A 22,344-nucleotide genomic window follows, 5' to 3' on the forward strand; every position below is an offset into this window, starting at 1 on the left:
AATTCATTGTGTCAGAGTGACAGGGCAGCTGGGCAGGGCCAGCAAGATCCTGGCATGAAGTGCAAGGCTGCAACAGGAGATTTGGGATTTAGGCACCAACAGAGGTGGTCAGAAAGAAGAAAAATCCATTGCAATCTTTGGAACACGGTGGGGGACATAGAGGTGCCACTATTTCTGCTCAAAGTGATGTCCAGAGCAGCAACAAGGCTGGACAGATAAAAGCAAACAGATTTTAGGTGAAAGGGTTGGGTTAATCAAAATACATGTGAGAAGTAAGTCACAGGAACAGGGAAATTGAGACAGGAATAGGCTCCAGCATCATCTTTGAGGAGGCATTGAGAAACCTGTCACAAGAAACACAAATGTGGGGCCAAAAGGACAACATTCAGGAGTGGCACTTGGGGTGGGACAGGGACACCACAGAGCTGAGTCTGAGGCAGTGGCAGAGGAATAGGAACACCAAGGACTGGGTGTACTCCGTGGTCACCCTCTTGAGGGGTGGGGATAGGCCGGCCCTGAGGCTGAGGAGGGTTTGAGTCTTGTTTTCCATGTTGTAGCCAAACATCTTAATGGGGTCATGAAGAAAGTGACACCTCACTCCTGCTAGATTTTTGGAGAAAAACAGCATTTCAGTCACCCACACCACAGCATTTAGCACTGGGAGCAGCTTCTGCCCATGGACTCAAACATAAGGCAGTGCCTCACCCACAGCCCAGACAGATGCTGGTGTTTCTGCACAAGACCAATTAATCTTTCAGCTTTTTCCCACTGCCTGTCAGCCAGTCCTACAGGAGTGGGGTGTCCTCAGTTTGTGAAACTGCCCAGAGCACTTCTGTCACAAAACCAGACTTGGAGATAAATGAATGTGCATTAAATGTAATTTAATCCATCCAAGTAACAAGGCCAAAATTATAAACCATTACAAAGATAAAGCCAAAGATAAGGAAATGCAAATTCACTGCACCACAAGGTGGGTTTTAGCTCAGCTAAACCAAAACCAAAGCTTGTCCCCCAACCCAGGGTACAGGAACTCTGTGCTCATCTGAACCAAGGAACCTGGAAGCGCTTCCCATGACCCAGCCAGACCTGCCAGGGCCCTGCTCAGGACAGGGCCATTCCCCAGCAGCAGGGGCAGGGGAGCCTCCAGCACACCCTCCAAAATACACATCCCCTCAGCTGCAGAGGCTCCAGTTCCCAGCTCCAGGCTACAGTACTGATGTTTCTGTAGGACAGAAGTGGCAGGGAAACAAGATTGTGCACAAACCAGCAGTTCCAAGCACCTCCCTTGTCCCTGCCCAAGGAGCAGCGTCCCTTACTGTCCCTTTCCAGAGCTTCCTTCCCACCCTGACAGGCCCAAAGAACACTCAGCACACTGGCATTTTCACTGTTCCTAAACACTGGCATCTCTCTCCAGCTTTTTTCTTTTTTTTTTAACAATCCTTAAAATACATCAACTAAAAGTCAGCAATAGTTCTCTCAAGACCTGCAATCTTCCACTGCAAAGTCTCACATAGCAACCATCCCCTGGACATGTTAACCACAGAGATGACAGATGGGGTATTAAGAGCACTCCATCTAAACCACCTTCCTCCCTCCCTGCTCTCAGGGGGCTCCACTATAACCTTTTACTTAACTATGCTCTAACTTGCACTCAGAAGGAGATCAGGTTGCTGAGCTGCGGAATTATTTGGGCTAGAGGAGATCCCCAGGAGAGCATCTAATCCCAGCTCCTACTCCAAGCAGGGTTAGCACCAGTTTCAGAGCAGCCTGCACGGGGCTTTGTCCAGCTGTGCCGTAAAATCCCCCAAGGATGGAAGGTCCCTCCACCTCTCTGGACAACCTCTCCCACTGCTCAGCTGTCTGAAGAAGGAAAACTTTATCCCTCTTTATCCCAAGGCAGAAACTCCTGTTATCTCATTGACAATCACTGTCAATCCTCCTGCTATGCACCTCCTTGTCAATCTGCTCTTGGGTACTCCAGAGCTGCCTCTTGTCCCAGCTGAACCCCCCTGACTCCACCAGCCTGCTCAGGGAACCAAGACTCAGTATTAATTTACTCAATAGTTTCTCCCAAGCTTCTCCTTGGTGAGACAGAGGCTCCCTCCAGTCAGATTTTGCCATGATTCCCATTGGCTTGTTCACAGGGAAACCAGGGAATAGCTGAGTTTGTCCCACACTGATGTCAGAGCACAGCTCCTCACCCTCTGCTTGCAGAGTGCAGGGATCACATTCCCCCACTGGTGACTATTTTTGAGGGGTATCAAGTGGCACTTTCTAAATCAGCTCCTTGAACACAGCACTGACCAGCAACAGGGACACTGAGACTCTGCCCCCCTGGCACAAGGCAGGGCTGGGATAAGGATCAGAGCCCCCCACAATGCCCAGTGGGTGTTTCTCAGCTCAGAGCCCACCAGCAGCGCTGAGGCAAGCAGGAAAGCACGAAGGACATGCCAGGGATCAGTTCCTGCCCAGGGATCCAACACAGTCCTGCTCCCAAAGCAAAGCCTCCTCTGCCTCCTGGGAGCAGCAGCCTCTGGCCCACAGCAGGGCTGCATCCCTCAGGATCCAGGTTTATGATGCCAACGCAGCTACTCTTGGCAACCAGTGCAGGAATCTCATTAAACCCACAATTTGAGGTGGTTTTTTTGGTTTTTTTTGGACATGATCTGCTTTCCATCAGAGCACAGGGATTGCTGAGCATGCTCCTTCTTTAACATGGCAGAGGTTGGTCTGCACTGGTTACCTGCTCCCTTCTCCATCTTAAAACACTGCTACAACATTTATGTTTTCCCAAACTTCTGGAACTCCTCTGGTCTTCCCAGATTTATTACAAATTGGCAGCCAGGACTCAGAAAGCTGCTTTGGCAATTTGTTTTAAACAAACAGGTTCCAGTGTTGCTCAAGTTTCAAAATACTCTGAAATGTTATCTTGGGTTTAACACCCTCCCTGGTTACCAGTGCAATGGGAGGTATTCTGAGAGAACATCATCCAGCTTCTCCACAAAAACAGAAAAGAAATGTTTTACTTCTCTGCATTGTTATCAGCAATCAGTTGGGTTTAACCTTTCCCAACAATATAAGCACCACCGATTAAATTTCTTTTGTTTTACAGATATTAAAATATTTCTCACTGCCCTGTGATATATTTGCTGTGCTTTTTCAGTCATCTTTCCTTATCAACTGCCTACCTTCAAAAACACCAGTAACAGGTCCTTATCTACAACCTTTGTTTTGCAAATTGCTCATAGTTGAGCCTATTTAAAAGCTAAAACATGATTACTGGGGAAGCTCTTTGCAAAACTAGGAAAAGCAAACCCTTGCATAGAGCTGCACATAGTACCTGAGCACTGCTGATTTTTGCAAAGGTGGAAGCCAAATTCTGAGACAGTTCAGTGAAAATCAAACTAGAAACAGGATTTTGGAACATCTACTAATTGACCTGCCCTTCTAGTCTCCCTCACACCACCACAAATGCTGATATTATCAAAAGCTACATTTTATGAGTTTTGCAATTTCTCTTCATATTTGTAAAAACAAAACTCAGAGCACCTGTAGCTGGCAAAAAGCCCCTGCCCTTTGCCTGAGGAGCACTGTGGGCTCTGCTCCAGTGGCACCAAAAAATGTTAATAAAAATGGAGAGCCATGCCCTACAGCCACAGGAAGATACCAGACTTGAAGAAGCTTTTCCAGTATCAGAAAGAAGCATAGCTTACCATCCTTCACTGCATTCCACAGACTGCAATAACTCCAAATACCAAAATGCAGCGAGTGGGAAGTGCTCCAGCCCTCCCACAGCACCCCAGGAGCCAGAGGGGACAATTCTGGCTGTGACCTCAGTGGGTACCATTTCTCCAGAGGCTGAGCACAACCTCCAGCCAAGGCAGCCCTGTCTGGGTACACACAGCTGTTGCATTTGGCTTCAGCAAACTTTGTTTACGACCCAAAGTGGTTTTAAAGTTTAATTTATGAAGTGCCTGGCAGAGATGGGAGCAGTGAGTGGCAACACTCACACATCACCTGAAACACAGCACCAAGCCTGGAGACTCCAGGGAGGATTTCCAGGCAGCTTCAACCATGTCGCACTGGGCTTGCTATTTACTGGTACAGCTCTCCAAGATACAATTTAACTTCCCATGTACAGAGATGAAGGTACCATTAATTAAATATTCCAGCAAAATATCTGCCATGATTAGAGACAGTTCAGAGAAGATCTTTGCTTACCACAGTGTATTTCAAGCAATCAAAGCAAATGTTCTGCTTATAAACAAAGGAAAAGCCAAGAACACAGAAAAAAATCTTGAGCAGCATTTCACAGCTTTGGCAAGGCAGAATGACCAATTCTGATTAAATTTTCTAGAGACAACAAAAACCAGAAGCCCACAGAGATGTAATAAGATTTAGCAATTATGCATAAGGCAGGTGGCAGTCGGAAAATCATGGTTTGTTTGAGGCAAAGGCAAGAGAAACTGGAGAGATGAGAAGGGAAAAAAGAAACATGTAAAACAATGATGCCTAAACCAAAAAAAAGGACCCCATTTACCTCTTTTCCATATTGAAAATGAACTGAAATTAAAAAACAACAAATTAAAACAGAGGAAATGAAATTCCACAGCATACCATGTGCATTGAGCCTCTGGGACATATTGCCACAGAGCAATGTGGGAGTAATTCAATAAAATATTGGAAGTAGATCTCCATAATAAGAACATCTGCAATTCCATTAACAGAGTGAAAGAGAGCACACTGGAGATGAATTTTGCTCCAGCCAGGCATAAGCAAAGCAGTAACTGTTGTGAGCAGCGGTTATCTCCTGCACGGGCAGGTTATTCCACAGCTGGCTGCACTCAGGCTCTGGGGCTTTCCTGGGCCTGTGATAAGATGGGTGCCTGAGTAGGTGGGCTGTGATCCCAGCCAGTTTGGCAAGCTCTGCCTCTGTGGATAGAGATCACATTTCAGTTTTCAGCAGCTTATTGTGCAGCTTCTCAAAAAGAGAAACAACACTACCCACCTTTTTTTTTTAAAGAGATTATCCTTTGTGACACAAAAAAGAGCAGATGAAATTTCAGCCAAACCTATTAAAGAAATACCTGTGGAGCAGTGAGCAACTCTGAACACTCTTGGTAGAAATACAACTGTTTTGGAAAGTTCTCAGCACCTAAAGAAATGGGTTTACTGAGGAAATAAATAAGATTTTATCTGGAGGGGCTGCTACCAGAGAGCCCTATGGCTAACCCTAACAATGAGGATTTTCAGGAGCACCTTCCTGCATATTCATACTCCCGTGTTTCAGGGTAAATGGGAGCCTGAGAAAGCTTAACAGTGACCAGAACTGCAGTAGGTGCCTCAGGAGGGGACAGGGTCTGCCTCTCTGTGGGAGAAGAGGTGAGAACACAGCAATGCTCCCCCACAGAACCCATGTGGGGCAGGAGCTGCTGGGCTCAGGGCACAGGAACACATTCCCTCACTTTCCCACTGCCCACAAGAACTCCCTGCCAGCTCCAGCTTTGCACATCTGTCCCAGCCTCAGCCCTGGCAGCTCTCAGAGCTGGAACACTGCCCACACCCCCCAGAGCCCACTGCTGCACGGGACCCAGCCAGCAGCACCTCTGTGCCCACAGAACAGCCTGCGTGCCCCAGGGGTGCCCAGGAACACATCCCTAAAGGAATGGCCACGATTTGGGAACTCTCCCGGAACCCTATAAAGCACTGCTGCCCAGAACCCAGCCAGCAGCAGCTTTGTGCTCACAGAACAGCCTGTGTGCCCCAGGGGTGCCCAGGCACATCCCTGAGGGAATGGCCACGATTTGGGAACCCCCCCAGAGCCCACTGCTGCCCAGAACCCAGCCAGCAGCACCTCTGTGCCCACAGAACAGCCTGTGTGCCCCAGGGGTGCCCAGGCACATCCCTGAAGGAATGGCCACGATTTGGGAACCCTCCCGGAGCTGTGGGAGGGAAAACGAGCTGCAAAGAGCCACCCTCTCCCTCGCAGGCAGAAAAGCCTTCACCTCCCAGCACAACCCCCCTCCACCACTCCCAGCAAGCCTCCAAAGGCTTTATCCAAGAACAGAAACAGGAGGGGAGAGAACAGAGAGAGCTGACACCAAGCTGAGAGCCAGGTTAAGCTGCAAGGACCCTACCTGCCTCTGCCAGGGCCTGCTGAGCACGGGGAACAACTGCTATGGCTCTTTGGAGCTCTACAGGTTGAGCCAGGCTGTAGTTTCGACATTCCTTGCAACTTTCCACCAGCACACACATGATATGTTCAAACTTGAGTGACTCCTCCCTCCTCCCTCCCTCTGCACACACAGACAGGCCCAGGAGATGGCCCTGCCTCTATCATCCCAGTTCCTATAGCAACTCCTGACCCAGCAGATGGAAACAGAGCTGTTTTCTAGGCAAATCTGCCTTCTTGGATTCCTCTGCTCTTCCCTGCTGTTGGCCCCTCCTTGCTCCAGTGCTCTCCCTGGGGGCTGCTCCGCTGGCACCTGGCCCAGACTTTGCCTGGAGGAAGGCCAAGCTTTGAATTCATTTAGTAAAACCACAACATAAAGCAGCTCTCCTGCTCAGGAAGCAGGGCCCGTGTAGTCCCAGGGGCAGGCCAGGCTGCAGAGCCAGCCTGCACCTTCTGGTCGAGCACAGCTGCCCATGCTGGGCGGGAGGATCCCGGCAGGAACATCACCTCTGCTCATCCTCATCCTCCCCCAGCCTGTGCCATCCACGAGGAAAGGTAAAAAGAGACAGAACTAGTCATTTATTAGCAAGTCTAGCCAACAGAATTATTATAACCCCAGGCACTTCCCAGACATTTGGACTTTGGCTTCCAAAGCCCGTCCTGGAAGAGGGAGAGCCCAGCTGTGACACCAGGGCTCTGTGTGCTCATCACAACTGCTCACCCCATTGCTGTCCTCAGGTCAGGGCCCCAACTCAGTGGAGGTCACCAATGCAGCTGTCTGAGAATAGCACATCACATTCAGTACCCTTTCTCTAAAAATACAGAAAATGAGGGAAAATAAAGAACTCAAGCCAGGCTGTGGCATTTCAGGGGAGATAATTCCCAAGGGTGACAGTGGGAATGTCATGAACAGGTGGCTCTGTGGTGACATGTGGTGACAGGACAAGCAGGACTGCAGCTGGGAACAGGGCCAGCAGGTCTCTGTGAGATCACCCAGACCCAGCACAGGGGCTACAGAACTGCTCCTGGGCTACAGAGCTGCTCTTGGGTTGCACAGCCCTGCACAGCCCTTCCACTCCCAGCCATCCCTGCCCCGGCCACTGGAGAGCCCCGGGGGCACAGCAGGATGGGGACACACTGACATGGCTGAGAAGGGCACTGGGGCTTGAGAAGAATCTCTGAGGGCACTGGGCTACAAGCCCAGCAGGAAGCACAGCAGCAGAGGGAGAGCAGAGAGCAGCAGGAATGTGCTGACCGTGCCTGCTGGGAAATGCAGGTGCCAGCCTGCCTGCTGAGAGGGAGCTGCTCAGCAAGGGAAGGGCTGCAAGGTCTCTCTCACACACCTGGCAGGGGCAGCAGGGCGGGGCTGGGAAGTGATGCCAGTGTTGTACAGGACTCACAGGGACTCCATAGCAAGAGGGTGAAGAGGGGACAGCAGCCATCCAGCCCGTCCTGCAGAACCCCTACATCAGCTTCCAGCAGGAATACCAGCAAAGCCTCAACAGATCAGCAGGTATTTTGGGTATCCCAAAGGAAGCACACATGAAGCACACTGTGCCCACACTAAGTCCCAACTGCAAGATGCAGTCAGGTGCCACCTTGCTCCCATTTTCCTCCCTACCCCATCCCAGCTACACAACCCACCTCTGGTCTGAGAACAGAAAACTCTTTTTTGGTAATTTTTCCATGCATCAGTGAGTTAATCAGCACAGAGGGATGGGGCAGTCCCTAAGGCTCATAGACAGCTGGGACATGAGCAGCAGTAGGGAGGGTGTGGGAAGACATCAGATCCCGTTCTGCCTGCTCCAAAGGGGTGTTACTCATTCTGATAATGCCCTTCCAAGGCACTCTCCTCCCAAAACAAGGATGGCTGCCTTGGTTCACAGTGGTACATGGGAACCAAGCTGGATACAGGCCCCTGGGGCAAACTGGGACCAGACAATTCCCTTTGCAAGACACAGGGCAGATTGTGGCAGCAGGAAATGCTGGACATCCAGAAACAGGGAGTTCAGGAGTGGCATCAATAAAAGCATCAAAGCAGATGCATATCACACAAACAACATCAAGTGGTTAGAAAAAGCTCCCGATTTCCCTGTGGTGCTGGGAAGAGCAATGGCTCAACTCACAAACAGATCTGAGGAGCTCCTTTCCCTGGGGAAGGACATTGCTGTGGAGGCACAAAGCACTGCTGGAAAACTGCTGAGCTTGCAGTCAGACTCACTTGAGCAGTTCAGCACAGAAAAAGGCTCTCTGCTGGATGCCCTCTGAGATGTAACTTGATCCCACAGTACACATCCACTAATCAATCGAGGGATAAAGCAAAGCAGAAAACAGTCTTTTTTTTTACTGGAATGAGCCCAAATATGCACAATAACAGATCCCACTCAGAGCTATTGCAAATTCAAGTGCTTGGGAGAGTTTTGCATCTCACATCACAGAGGGAGCATACTTCTGCAATAGCATCATTGCTTCTCAAATTGGGTATTTGAGAGACTTCCTAATGACCTCATAGCAGCACATGTGACCACTAAGTCATCTTCTCAAAGGACCAGGAATAACATCAACAGACCCTGTTTTGGTTGTGCACAGGACAGCTTTCCTCAGCACAAGCAGCTTCCTGAACAGCGAGGGAGCAGAAAGGAGCAGGACCCAGCTCGGGCCAGAGCTGGCATCACGATTGTTTCTCCAACAGATTCTGTTTGGCCTTGGAAAAGATCCATCCAATTAACAGATGAAGACCCATCAGCACATACTAAATTCCACATACAAATTTAGACACAAAAGCTTGTTTATCCCAATGCAGGCCAAATTCGTTGGGTTTAAGGCATCTATATGATAATGTAAATCCCAGAAGTATTCCAAACACATTCCAAGAGATAAGAGGTGAACTCACAAAACATGAAATAATGACTTGAAAGGGCTTCAATTTTTTTTTTCTCTCAGTACTTAAAAATAACCCGCTATGCTGAGCAGCAAAGCAGTAATTGGGAATTTGTGGGTGATGAACTGGTGAGCTGGCCACATTGGGATGGGGAAGCTGCCTTTTGCTGACCCCAAGCCACCCCCAGTCAGGTGGCACTGGGAGAAATAAATGAGTGCACACCTGTAATTATGTTAACACTGAAGTGAAGGCAACTACACAAAGAGTTCAAGCCAGACTGATGGCCTTGAACACCAGAGGAGATCCCTCCTCTGTTCCCAGCACAAGGCTCCTGCAGAGGAAAAGTGACAAAATCCCACTGTGGAGATGGCAGGAGACCTGCACCAGACAACTTCCCCAGTTACCAAGAGTGACATAGGAACACACATCCAAGCAAGAATAAGGAACATCATCAAACAGCACCCAAGAGCTGCTTCTGCCAGGTCTCTCGTGCAGCAGCAGCACAACAGGTCCACAAAACCTCCTGTCCCTGCCCAGGGGCTCTGCTCCGTGGGCCTTACATGCGCTGCCTCCCACCCAGCCCAGACCTCCACCTGCCTTCTCCCAGGAGGGCTCCAGCAGGAGCTGGTGATCCTGTGAGCACCAACAGCTCCTGTCACACAGGACCAGGACAGCACCCAAGTGGCCTTGGGCTAAACACAGACACAGCTGAGCAACACAGGACAGCCCCACTACGGAGGCTGGACCTGTGCAATGTTAAAGGTTTTTATTCTTTCAGTGAGAGGTGGTGAAAGCCAACTCCCGCCTTCACCTTTCCAGGAACTTTTGATGGAACACAGAAGCCTGCTGTGAAAGTGCTCTGTTTACACCCTGCAACCCTGTCCTGTCTTTACCCAGAGTGAGTGTGTTCACTCCCACTACCCCATGAAACATCTGCTCAGCCCAGCTCTGCTGGGATCTCCCTCCCACTGCAAAGAAACCCACTTCCAGCCATAACCCTGGGAAAAGAGGGAAGTGGGGCAGAGCTTGCCATGATGAGGTGGGCAAGTCTGAGACATGACATCTTCCAAGAAATACTGACAAACCACCTCCACACACCAGGTGCTGACTAGAGTTGCTCTACAGGGTACTAGAAGGCTCAGAGCTGACAAGATAGAGCATGTGGTGACATTACAGACACCTGATGTGGGACACACCCTTCCCAAGGGGTGCAAAACAAGGGCTCCAAGGGGAGTATCTACCTTCCACTACATTCCACCCACTCCGTGCCAAGGGAGATTTCTTGCTCTGAAGGAAGATGATCAGAGTCCTCAAGAGGGCAAGTACCAGAGCAGAACTTCTTTACCTCTCAGCCACTTCCCAAATCACCAGGACAACCTCTGGCCCAGCCATGGCACAGATACCTTGTCATGTCCCCAGCTGATAAAGTTCTGCAGCTGTGCCAAGCTCTCTCTTTCTGGGCACACAGGCAGCTGCCCAGCAAAGCCCTGTCCTGAAGCAGAGGCCTCATGCCACGACAGCTCCCTCTCCCAGGAGCCAGAATGGCTGGGGAGGTGGCAACAGAGGAACAACAACTCTTCCCCAGCTCCAAAAATCTCTCTCAGAACTTTAATTACCAGGAAAGCTCCAAACAGGAGCAGCCTCCCATCTTCCCTGTTTAAACAACAGGTTCCCCATTGTGTGCTGCCGCAAAGGTGAGGGTGAGGAGGGGTAAGCCCAGGTCAGAAGCAGGGCAGTGAGCTCAGCTCAGCCTCAGTTGCTGCAGTGACAAAGGCCCAGAGCACACGTCACCCAGAGCACGGAGCTGCTGGAACGGAGCAGTGCTCAGCACTTGTAAACACTCCCTGGCCATCACCGCTGATGCAACCACAGGAAAGGGGCAGAGAAAACCATTATGTGCAAACAGACATCCCTCCCTATCCCTGGACACCAGGACCAGCCCAAGCAGGACATCTCCAGCCTTTCTCTTGTCTGCCTGTTGAGCCAAAACCCCTCTGGCGTCCTGCTGCAGATGAGGATCACTGCCACATCAAGGAAGGGTTCAACTCCCATAAACCAGAAAAAAAGCTCTGGGGTTTTGACCCCTAATCCCTGGAAGCAGTTGGTATATTCAGCAGGCACATGGCCTCTTCCAAAGCTGGCTTTTCTTCTTGAAGCACCAGTATCTAACATCCTGAGCATTATCCTTCACATGTTCCTGCCCACCACGGCAGCAGGCAGCTCTTGCTGCCCATCATCCCTGTCAGGAGTTTGGAGCAAGGACATGGTGTAACGTGTTCTGACAAGCAGAGCTACATAGGGACTGCTGAGGACAAAGTCCTGCTGTCTGTCTTACAGTAATACTTCCCCACATCTCTTCCTTTCTTCCAGAAGCTTCCCAGATAAATTTGTGTTGTCATACCACATCTCAAAACTACAAGCTGTGGGGATCTGAGGAGACCAGTGTCTGAGTAGTGATTCCACATCCAGCTCAGAGAAAAGCTAATCAGCATCCTTCGCCAGAGGTTTTATTGCAGACACGTGGAAAACAACAGCAGAAAAACCAAAGCAAACCATAAGCACTGGCTGTAAGCTTCATCAAGGAGGAACAGCACAAGGGAAGGGAGATTCAGCACCAGCCACGTGATTTTCCCAGCAAGGGACACCAACCCAGCTGAACCATGGAATGGGCAGAGCTCAGCTTGTGGCAGCAATGCCACTACAGTTCCTCCCCTGCAGCACACAAAGACCTCTGCAAAAACAAGTGGTGCATGGAAAAACTGGTGGTAACAAAAGAGCTGTCAGCCTGTTGCTGACACCCCTGCAGCCCTTTACAGCTGCTGCTCCCCGACCCTCTGGCCACACAACCCCAAATCTGACCTCTGCACTTTGGACCAGAGTGAGCACATGGAGAGCAGCTGACAACAGTGATCCCCACATTTCTGTGATTCCTCTGCAAGGATCCTCATCTTCAAATAACCAGAGCATGCAGAAGCCCATGCTCTCAGCCCTTCTGGCTGCCCTTTCTGCCATAGAAACAAAAGGCAGGAGCAGTTCAGATGTGCAAGATACCAAAGGGCCCCACAGCAGGTGAGAATTTGTAACCCACCCAAGGACACTGCTGCTTGCTCCACAACACCAGATTCATCCTACACAAGGAGTGGTTTGCACTCCAACAGGAACACAACACAAATCTGCAGAGCAGATGGCAGCGCCAACATCAGGACCAGACCACAGGAGCTCTCCTTTTCAGTGCCCATGCAGCATTCATACAATTCCTGTTGCAAAAGGGGATGCATAGCCCAGGGATCCAGAGCTGAGCCTAGCAAAGAGGCCTTGACTAGGGAAGCTTCCACCTCTTCAGCAGCTCTTTCCATCTCAGCCATTTCCCTTCCAAGCAAGGCTTCCTGGCCCGAGCAAGCACGAGGGGTGTTGCAATCCACAGTTCTGTCTGAAGAAATCCAGCCCAGCCCAGCCACAGCAGCAGGCCTGGTCTGGCCTATGTGCCATCCCTGGACACCCACTGTGTCCAGAAGCTTGTGCCCAGTTGGAAGGCAAGCTTGCTCCTCAGATGTAGATAGCTGCTCTGCTCCCTTTAACATGCAGGACCATGAGGGGTAACTCAGATGTGCACACACTCATCTCATGGGAGTTTTTCTGAAATAAATGCAGCACACTCTGGGGAAAATCCTCTCCCTTCCATGGGGAGGGTGAGGAGGGGTGGATAAAAGGCAACTGTGTGCCTTGTGCATGTGTGGCCTCAGTCTGGGCAGCACTGATCCCACACTCAGTCTTGGGGCAAGGGATGCTCAGGGGCACTCATCCTGTGCCTCCTGACAACCAGAATTCCAATGGGAAAACACCCATGAGCTCACTGCAGCAACAGGACACGTCCTACAGGCACTGTTCCACCTGCAATTCCCCATGCAAACACAGGAAAACCACCTGACAGCATCTCTGCCTTTTCCTCAGAAACAGCACGAGGGTCTGCTCATGTTTCCCATGTTAGCACAGAACAGGATTCAGATCCATTACACATTACATGAACCCTACTGGGACATTTCCCACAGCTCACTCAAATGTTTTCAAACCTGCAGGATGAGGTCATTCCAACCTAAATGCATAACCCATTCTCCAAGGTGGTTCACTAGGTATAACTTCCAAGCAAAAGCAAACAAAAGCTGATCTGGTGTGATACCCTGCTCCATCCCCAACATGTTCAAGACTTGGTCAGACAAAACCATGGCTGAGCTGATCACTCACAGGCTGGAGACAGTCCCACTTCAAGCAGGAGGTCAGGCCAGAGCCCTCCAGATATCCTTTCACCCAGTGCTTCCATCATTCTGTGGCAGCAAATGAAAAGAGGCAGAGTAATTGCTGCCAGCAAGGAAGGCTTGCATCGAGTTTCTCTGGAGTAATCCTTCTAGATAATATTAAAAGCTGGGTTAGCAGAGATGTCAGCACTGACACAATGAGGGCTAATTCTGTCCTGGCAGGAGTACTGAGTGCCAGGATCTGAGCCTTGATGTACTGCATGGGTCTCAAACAGGGTCAGCACACTGCGTCACTGCCCTTGCACAAATTAACACCCACCACAAGAGAGGCCTTTTTGGAAATTTAACTTCAGCCATGCATTCAAACATAATAGTCTGCAATAATCCAAGAGCACAGATTAAAAGCCAGACAGCCAACAGCTCTCAAAACATTAGAAGCAACTAGAAAATTCATTTCCCACTATAAGTCTTTACTCTAGGGAGGTCTCAACAGTTCTGCTGCTATTTGGTGTCCTTCCAGTGCTGGGAGAAGGCCAAAAAATGCCGTAGCAGAGACTGAACCACACTAATGGGTGGGTTCAGTCCTTGGGAAGAAGGCAGAGTCTGGAGGGTGATGGGGAAGCAGCTGCTGGCACTGAGATGAAACAGGGTTGCTGGTCAACAGAGGAACTGCCATCAGTGCTGCTCCTTCCAGATGTCCACCCATGGTATCCACACATGACACTGCCAGCAAAGCTCATTTTCTCAGAGTAAAGCCCTGTCCAGGTTGCCTCAAAACATAACAGAAACATAAAACTGCTGCTAGCCAAGTATGCAGACAGAAGGCATCAAACCAATGGAAAGGAGGAGGACACTTTGTGAAGTTACTGGAATAATATCCATCACAATGCAGAGAAATGCAAAAACATACACTCAAAAACAAGAAGTCCACAGGATGAATTCACAGCATTGGGACCTTCACTCAGGGAAAAGTGAGGGAGCTCTGTATGGCAGCTCTGCTGGTCTGATTTGTTCCCCTCAGCAGCACAGGGGCAGCACCTCAGCCAAACAACAACAGGGCATTGGAGGCACATTCCCAGCACCCCCAGCTCATCTCCACTACAAATGCAGAAATGAAAGATAAACATTCCTGGAAGATCACATTACCCAGTATGAAGAGATGACAGCTTGTCAGGAGCAGCAGAAACAGGCTGAGCTCAGTGGAAGGAGTCATCATAGCCTGACATCTTCCTATTGGAGAATACTGATACTCCAGCTATTTCTGCTACAGTATTTAATTATTTAATTTTTTTTTTACCTTTTGACAGGCAGAAACAAACAAGCACAAGTGAAATAATATAACAGTAATCGAGATGGACAACAAAACCTGACACTTGGCTAGTTTAGCTCTCCATGGGAGGGTAACACAAATGATGGACACCACAACCAAATGATAGATGCAACAAAAACATGCCCAGACTCTCATTCTTCAAGGGAAAACAAGAGCTGCAAAGGCAGCGTGCTCTGCAGGCTCCATCTCTGTATTTGCTTGCTCTTGAGCAGCTCTTCGTTACTGACGGGTGGGACGTTTTAACACCTTAAATGCTATTCCCAGAGAAACTGAACTAACTCCTCATTTGCACAGCACAAATTCATCTGGTTGGAAGAAAATACCCCGCCCTATTCCTCTGGCCTCCAAAGTGCAGCTGGCAGCCTCAGGACACAGGACAGTCCTGGGGAAGGAACACAACTGTTTACTGTGTTTGTCTGTCCCTCCTCCCTCCCCCCGGGCACACAGGAGCTGATCATCCCCGTGCCATCTCCTGACAGGAGCTGACTTGTTCCAGGATCATTTCTCACCACAGTTCTGCACTGCAGAGCTCTGCAGACAGATTTGGGCACAGCACCCAAACATCAAGAAAGAAAAGTCACATCAGGTCAGGAGAGCATCATCCACGCTGGGAGCATTTCCAAGCAAACACCCAAAGCTGCTGCATTAGGAGAAGACAGGCCCCAAATCCAAACTTTGGAATGACTCCACCCAGTTTAATTCTTTGGTCATGCATTCTGCAAGCATTAGCTCTGAGTGGGCTGGGGTTCTAACAGCTCCACGCTTGAAGCTTCATGGACAAAACAAGGTTTAGGCAGCACTTTTCAGAGTACAGATCATCACCTCCCACATGTACCCTGCCAGGTCTGGGATGACCATCAGCCAGGCTCCAGGAGGACAGACCTAGCAGGATCCCATCCAGGAGCAGAGTGAAGGGTGAAATGGTTGAGCTGCTACCAAAAATATACAACCTCACTGCCATCCATCAGAGCAACAAATGTTCTACCAGTCCTTTCCATCAAAAGAAAGCACTATTAGCCAGTAAGGGCATGGAACCAAAGCAACCTGTGTTCACAACTATTTTACCTAAAGAATAAAATAATACCACATAAAAAGCAGATATTTAGTGTATGTAGTACTTGCATTAGCACACACTCTCAAGGAAGCCAGATGACGCTTGATAATCTACATACAGGAGTTTTCCACTTTCACGTGCTTGACTTTCTACCTGTGTGAAATGAAATATTGGAAGAAGCTCCTGATAAACTCCCATAGAACAAACATGCTTAGATGACAGGGAAAAAAATACCATGAAGCCTGTGCTGATCTGTAAATTCTACTTTCAATTATTTGTTTCAAAAAGAAAGCTCACAGGAGTGACTGAGAGGAGAAAACAAGCAGAACATGGCTATGGAGTAGTAAGAGGTTTTAACACATCTTGCCTTATGCATTCCTGTCTTCAAGTTGCATAAAACGCTGATAGATTTAAAGTTTGGGATTTGAAGCTTTCCCCTCCCGGTCTGACTCCATTGTTAATTTTTTTTAGAGATTGGGATCAAGTGGCTCTTTGGCTCCTACTTCTGCAGCCAATAAAAACTCCACCCACCCCAAATCCATTTCTGTTAATGCCTTTGTGATTGGCAAGAAGTGATTTTAGGCACAAAGAGGCACTGGCATCAGAAAGGCACCTTCCTACCTTGCCTGTGAGAACAGGTTGTACTTTAAAAAGCTACTGGCAACAAAAGCTCCCTATGCTGGGAACACCACCCAACATCACCTCAGAACAGCTTTGCTTAATTTTCAACACTCTCAAATGATGGCTGTGATTATTTTGGAAGAGTAACCCAGTTGCCATTAAGAGGAATGGAAACCAGCATCCTTTCTGAGAGTGAGAGAAGAGATTGCTGGGATCCTCTGCAGCAGAACATTACCATCAAATCTTCCCTGTTCAGAATGTTCTCATGCATTAACAGAAAAAACACCATCAATTCTACATAAATTCCTTTGCTGAAGCCAGCAGCAAAACGTCTGTGGAATTAAGGCAGATGAGAGCCTTCCCTGACTTGGGCTTATCCCAACCCCACACACACTAAAGAGAGAAACAGAGCTCAGGAAAGATGAAATACTTCCTTGCCATCATCTCCCGTTGCTGTCCAAGCAGCAAGCCCCAGCACTTGGGAGCATCCCTGGGTATTCTGTGTGCTCAGAAAGCTCCTGTTGGAGCACAAAGCCACCCTGAGCTGGCCCTGTCACAGCCTCTGGGGCTCTGTGTGTGCCATGAGGACACCGGGCATGTGACTCGCGTGTTAAAACTTTCTGGCTCACCAGTCGAAGTTCAGATTCTTTCCCTGCAAAACACACTGCATGATCTCATCTGCAAGCAATCAGCCTGAGAAATCAGCTTGTTAAAGGAAGCTTCTAGGAAAGGAGAGAAATCTCTGGAGGATTTGGGGGCCTATATGTTTTTAACCACTTTGTTAAACCCCAGCTGCTCTTCTCCCCATTGGGGTCACACAACCAAGAAACCATTTCTCCTCCCACACAACTCCAGACAGGACAGTTTGCCAACACCTAACTGCAGCATCCTATCTGCATTGTCCACAGCCTGAAAACACTCACATTTTTAAGCAAAACTCATCTCAAGCAGGCACTGAAAGAGTGCAAGGACAAACGGCAGAGCTGCAAGCTGAGCAGCATCCAGAAAAGCAATTCATTAAACATGCAACAGTGATCATCTCAATGTGTAAACCAGAATATCCTCTGAATTTCTGGATGTGTATTTCAGCATTTCCTCACAGTTTTCACAGGAACCCAAGACATGCACCAGAGGACAGGAATAACCAGTACAGTGTGAGCTCTGCAGAGGAGTAAGGAACAAGCAATAAATTCCCTGGAATGCCAGCTTTGTCCTGAGATTGCCCAAAGTGATGTAACAGAATCTTACCAGAGTGTCTGGAGATGCTGCAGGAGCCCTACATGCCCCCTGTGCTACAACATGCCCAGAAGACAACACCTTTTCCTGCCCAGTGAAAGCCCTGAGGAAGCAGCACTGCAGAGTGTAGGACAAAGCACAGCATTAGATTCCCAGCTGCACTCCCAGTTTGGTTCTCCAGGGCCCTGTGGTGAGCAGAACGAGTCCTGTGCTCACACACTCAGTCACATTTGCATCCCCTGAGCTCCCAGAAGCAGGACCACCACTCTCACACTCAGCAGGGAGGGAGGGAAGATCAGAGCAGCATCCTGCCTTCTTCACTTCCTTCCAGGCTGTCACACCCTGCCTCAGCTGCTCCCAGCAGCATCTCCCAGGCAACCCTGTCCCAGCTGCCCCTCGCTGGTCATTCAAGTGCTTTGAAAGACTTTCTTTAAAATTCTTGCATAGAAATCACTGTTTAATGTTCAGCACGAACACAGGAGGCAGGGGGGAAAGCCAGCCTGTGTCTAACAAAGGAGATCTGCAGGACTGAGCCCTTGGCTCTTTGCAGCTGTGGCTTATTCCAAGTGAAGTGATTATTCTCCACTTCCAGCACCTATTTTCAATTCAACTTGCAGAAGTAGCTGCTCTGAAACAAACAGAAGGCAACAAAGATCAGGCAACACATATTTATTAACATGAGAGCAGAGGGAAAAGTTAATCATACTGGGTTCTCCCTCACTTTGCATCCTTACAAAAGCTACTTTATATACATAAAGTAACTTCTGTAAAGAATTTCATTTATATAAGGATTAGGAACATCTAAGCCCATAGTTGTGGAAGCTGCTGCGCAAATCAGGGTGAGTGAAGTAACCATGGACAATGCAGGATCACAGTGATGCTGCAACTTTTTTGGTCAATGGTGGCACCTTCTAGCTCCAAATGATACTGTGAAGCTCCCAGCAAGTTGAAATAACTGCCTTGAAAAAGCTTTATGCTTTCTGTGTCTTTAAGAAATGCATCACTTTGACTGCAAACATTCAGGCTAAACAAAATGTTATGAGGAAAAAAAGTCTCCTTCAAGCCTTTTACTCCCCAGCCAAATTTCTAATTTTACCAAATTAAGAGCAGACACCTCCCTCACCCCAACCCCAAACTGATGTCCGCTACTAAAACCAAGGTACAGGACAACTGCCCCCAAATTCCTAGAAAACCACAGCTCAGAAAATTCAAAGTATAAAGGGAGGGGGGTAATACTGAAGGGCTCAGCTGCTGGGTCCTCTGGTGCAGCTCCTCAACCAAATCATGAAAGAAGAAGAAAAAGGAGACTTTCCAGCTCAAGTTCCAAGTCCTTTTTAAAAATCAGTTTATAACCACTAAAATAAACACAGTAAGAACAACTGTGCAGTAACTGGGAACCTGCAAAAACAGCTGCAGTTTAAGAACAGTTTAGGCAATGTCTGGCAAACACCAGCAGATACAACAGCCCAGGAGGATGGCAGCACACTGGGGCATGAAACAGGGAATTTCACCCACAAGCTCATCAAGGAACTGCACTAAGTTCACCCACACCGGGCAGAAGCAGCTATTCTGTGCTGTTTACTGCTATGGTGAGCATTTGCTCCCTGTTAGAACTGCCTCTCTCCCAAGTTCCAACCTCCTCCTGGCTTCTCCCCCATGCCCCCACCCACCCTGTGCTGCCTCAGCCCAGCCAGGAGTTTCCCAATGCACCTGACACCTGGGTGGGCACACTGCTCTCCTGTCACCCAAAAACCTTGTGCTGGTCACCCCAAAAACCTTCTGTGGGTCCCTCCAGGTCACAGACCCCCATTGCACCCAACCTCCCCAGGGAACAGCCACCTTGAAGGGAAGGAAGGGCAAGAAACCTGGAACAAGCAGAATATCCAAGCCATGGTGTCTTGGAGAAGTCTAAGTCACTTTAGGACATCTCCAGAACAGCAACCACAGCAGATGGTGCAGAAGGACAGCACCAAGCAGCACCCCTGAAGGAAATCCATCCAGAGCCCTACTGCTGTCTCACCTTTGAGCTCCCCAACAGAATGCCCCAGGATTTGGGCATTCTGACTTTCTTTAGAACTGAAGATCCAATTCTCCACTCGGTGTTATCCGAGGAGCCACATGCTCTGAACATCCTCCTTCACTGCAGAGCTGACAGTTTTCAATTACAGCTAGTTGGAGTTGTTCTTGGCTCTCCATCCCTCACCACAGACCTGTGCTCTCTCCATGGCCGGGCTTCTCAGTGTGCACATAAAGCAATTTCAGGAAAGATGCAGCAAATAAAAGCCTTCCTGGACACTGACTGGAATTGGAAAGGCAAAAACTCCTAGGACAGGCAAGGAGACAGCTCTGGGGAAGGAGGAGATGACCTGGGCCATTTCCAGGGGAGGAAAAGCACAGGGAGCCTCAGGTCTCGCTCTTGGAGGTTTTAAAGTTTTTAAGTTAAGTGACACAAGGGGTAAAGCTTCTAATGTACACTAGATATGAGAAAGCAGGTTTTTTGAAATGAGGGTGGGGAGGCCCTGACACAGGGTGCCCAGAGAAGCTGTGGCTGCCCCACCCCTGGAATTGTCCAAGGCCAGGTTGGACAGGGCTTGGAGCAACCTGGGACTGTTGAATATATTCCTACTCACTGCAGGAGGGTTGGACTAGAAGAGCTTCAAAGATCTTTTCCAACTCAAACTCAGTGGTTCTAAGATGCTGCAAATGTCAGACTGCAGCTTGTGACCATCAGAAGGATAGAGATCATTTGCTCACAGCAAAAGAAAGCTCACACCACCTGATACCTGCCCAGGGGACAAGCACACACCTGGATAATAGATTTAAGGCTTCTTAAAATACAATTACTTTCCTAATTATACACCAGAGGCCAGAACCCACAGGCTGAGCAAGCCACGAGCAGCACAGCACTTAATTCACAGAGAGCTCCTCTTGATTTCCACAGCCCACATTACCCAGACATCAGACTGAATGGACATCGGAGCCTTTCTAATTTTATAGTCCACAGAGACAAGGCAGGGACGGCTGATGGAAGAGCAGCAAGGCCTCTCTGCCCACACACACCATTGCTGCTGGCTCCGCAACTGCAGAGCTGCTTCTACATTTTTTTTTTAAGATTTTTTTTTTTAATGGAGTCAGCTGAAGAGAAAATGAAGAGCTCGGCATTTTAAACCAAAGCATTTCAAAATGCTTGTTTATCTTTCAGCCTCAAAAGAAGAGAAATAAAGTGAAACAAAATCTCAGTCATTCCCTCATAAGTTTTTCCTCTCTGCCTCCAACAAAGCAAAGTGCCCTGAGCTCCACTTGATCACTTTTGCTTTTATTTCCCCTTTGGCTTACAACATTTCGATTAGAGAAGCTGACACAAAACAGTCCCAGATTCTCATATTTTATCTTTTCCCCATCTTACGTCTCCATTAAAGAATACTTAGAAGGCAGAGGAGCCAAAGGAACAGCACATCCAACATAAAAAAAACGGATGGGGAAACACGCCAACGAACAAGCAGTGGCACAAACCAACAAAGGCTACAATAAAATTTTTAAACCAAAGTTTTCACACAGAGGTCTGCTTAAGGAAAAGAAAAATGAAAAGCTCTTTTTTTTCACAGGGCGAAAAACCCGAGGCAAACGAGCCATGAGGCAGCACGAGTGCCCAACTCTCAGAGTTGCGAGGAAGAGCCAGATCGCGGGACCCGAGCCGAGCAAACCCGCCCGCACCGCACCGCGGTTCCATCGCACCGCGCACAGCCCCAGCACCGCCGGCGAGGCACGGAACCGGCCCGGCAGGGACCCGAAAGCACCGGCGGAAAGGGCCGAGCGGGCCGGGGGGACCCGCACCCCGCCGGGAACCCCCGGCTGGGGCAGAAAGGCCGAACAAAGCCCCGCACTCGCTTTTCTTCGCGGGGCTCCCGGGCACATCCCCGCCTGAGCCCCGCGCGGTCCCGGGCAGCGCCCCCACAGCTTCGGGGGCTCCGCGGGGACCGAGCCCGGCGCGGCCGCCCACAGCCGGGGCACCCCGGGGAGCCCGGCCCGGCCCCTCCCGGCCCAGCGGAGACACGGCCCCGGCACCCACCGAGCCCCGCAGCGGCTCCGCGGTACCCTCGGCACACCGGGGCCCCGCGGGCTCCAGCGAGCGGCGCCCCGGGGGCGGCCCCGCGCTCCGACCGCGGCGGGACCGCAGCGGCCGCGCCGCCCCCGCTCCGTCCCGCGGGGAGCCGGGCCGGGAGCCGGGCTGGGAGCCGCGCAGGGCGGGGCGGCCCCGGCGCTTACCTGGGGCAGGGCAGGCCGGGCGGCGGCGGTGCGGGCTCGCGGCCCCTTCCGGCGGGCGGGCGGGCGGGCGGGCGGGGGCGGCCGCGGGCGCCGCGCTCTTAAAGCGGCCGCGCCGGGCCGGGGCCGCCGGGAGGCGTCGCTACGGCAACGGGACAGCGGGGCGGGAGCGCGGCGGGGCCGGGCACTCGCCGGTGCCTTGGGCCTTGGAGCCCTTCCGTGTCCCCTGAGCGCCGGGCTGGGCACCTGCGTGTGTCCTTGTGCATCAGAGTCCTTCCATGTGCCCCTGAGTGCCGGGACTGTGAGCTACCAGCACTGCCACACGTGCCCTGTGCCCCAGAGCCCTTCCATGTGCCCTGTGCTCCAGGGCTGTGCAGCCATGTCCCCTGTGCCCCAGAGTCCTTTCAGGTCCCCCGAGCACTGGGGCTGTGCATCCGTGGCCCTTGTGCATCGCAGTCCCTACACGTGCCCTGTGCATCACAGCTGTGCACTCACGCCCCCCTGCACCCTGTGGGATGGCTGTCCCCCCGTGTG

General features: G+C 50.3%; 1 protein-coding gene across 2 annotated transcripts in view; it reads right to left on the reverse strand.

Moving 5' to 3' along the window:
* Positions 1-21,876, reverse strand: part of LOC115910796 (discoidin domain-containing receptor 2-like) — a 61,123-nt gene extending 39,247 nt beyond the window's left edge. Inside the window, exon 1 of one of the 2 annotated variants that reach the window (XM_030961235.1) lies at positions 6,138-6,287. The gene's annotated coding sequence lies outside the window, so the exon portion shown is untranslated. Of the gene's footprint in view, positions 1-6,137; positions 6,288-21,813 lie in introns of those variants that run through there. The other variant, XM_030961234.1, reaches the window with a different exon arrangement.
* Positions 21,877-22,344: the final 468 nt, after the last annotated feature.

The sequence above is a fragment of the Camarhynchus parvulus genome, chromosome 17 (genome assembly GCF_901933205.1).
Source record: "Camarhynchus parvulus chromosome 17, STF_HiC, whole genome shotgun sequence".
In the NCBI taxonomy this organism is placed as follows: domain Eukaryota; kingdom Metazoa; phylum Chordata; class Aves; order Passeriformes; family Thraupidae; genus Camarhynchus; species Camarhynchus parvulus.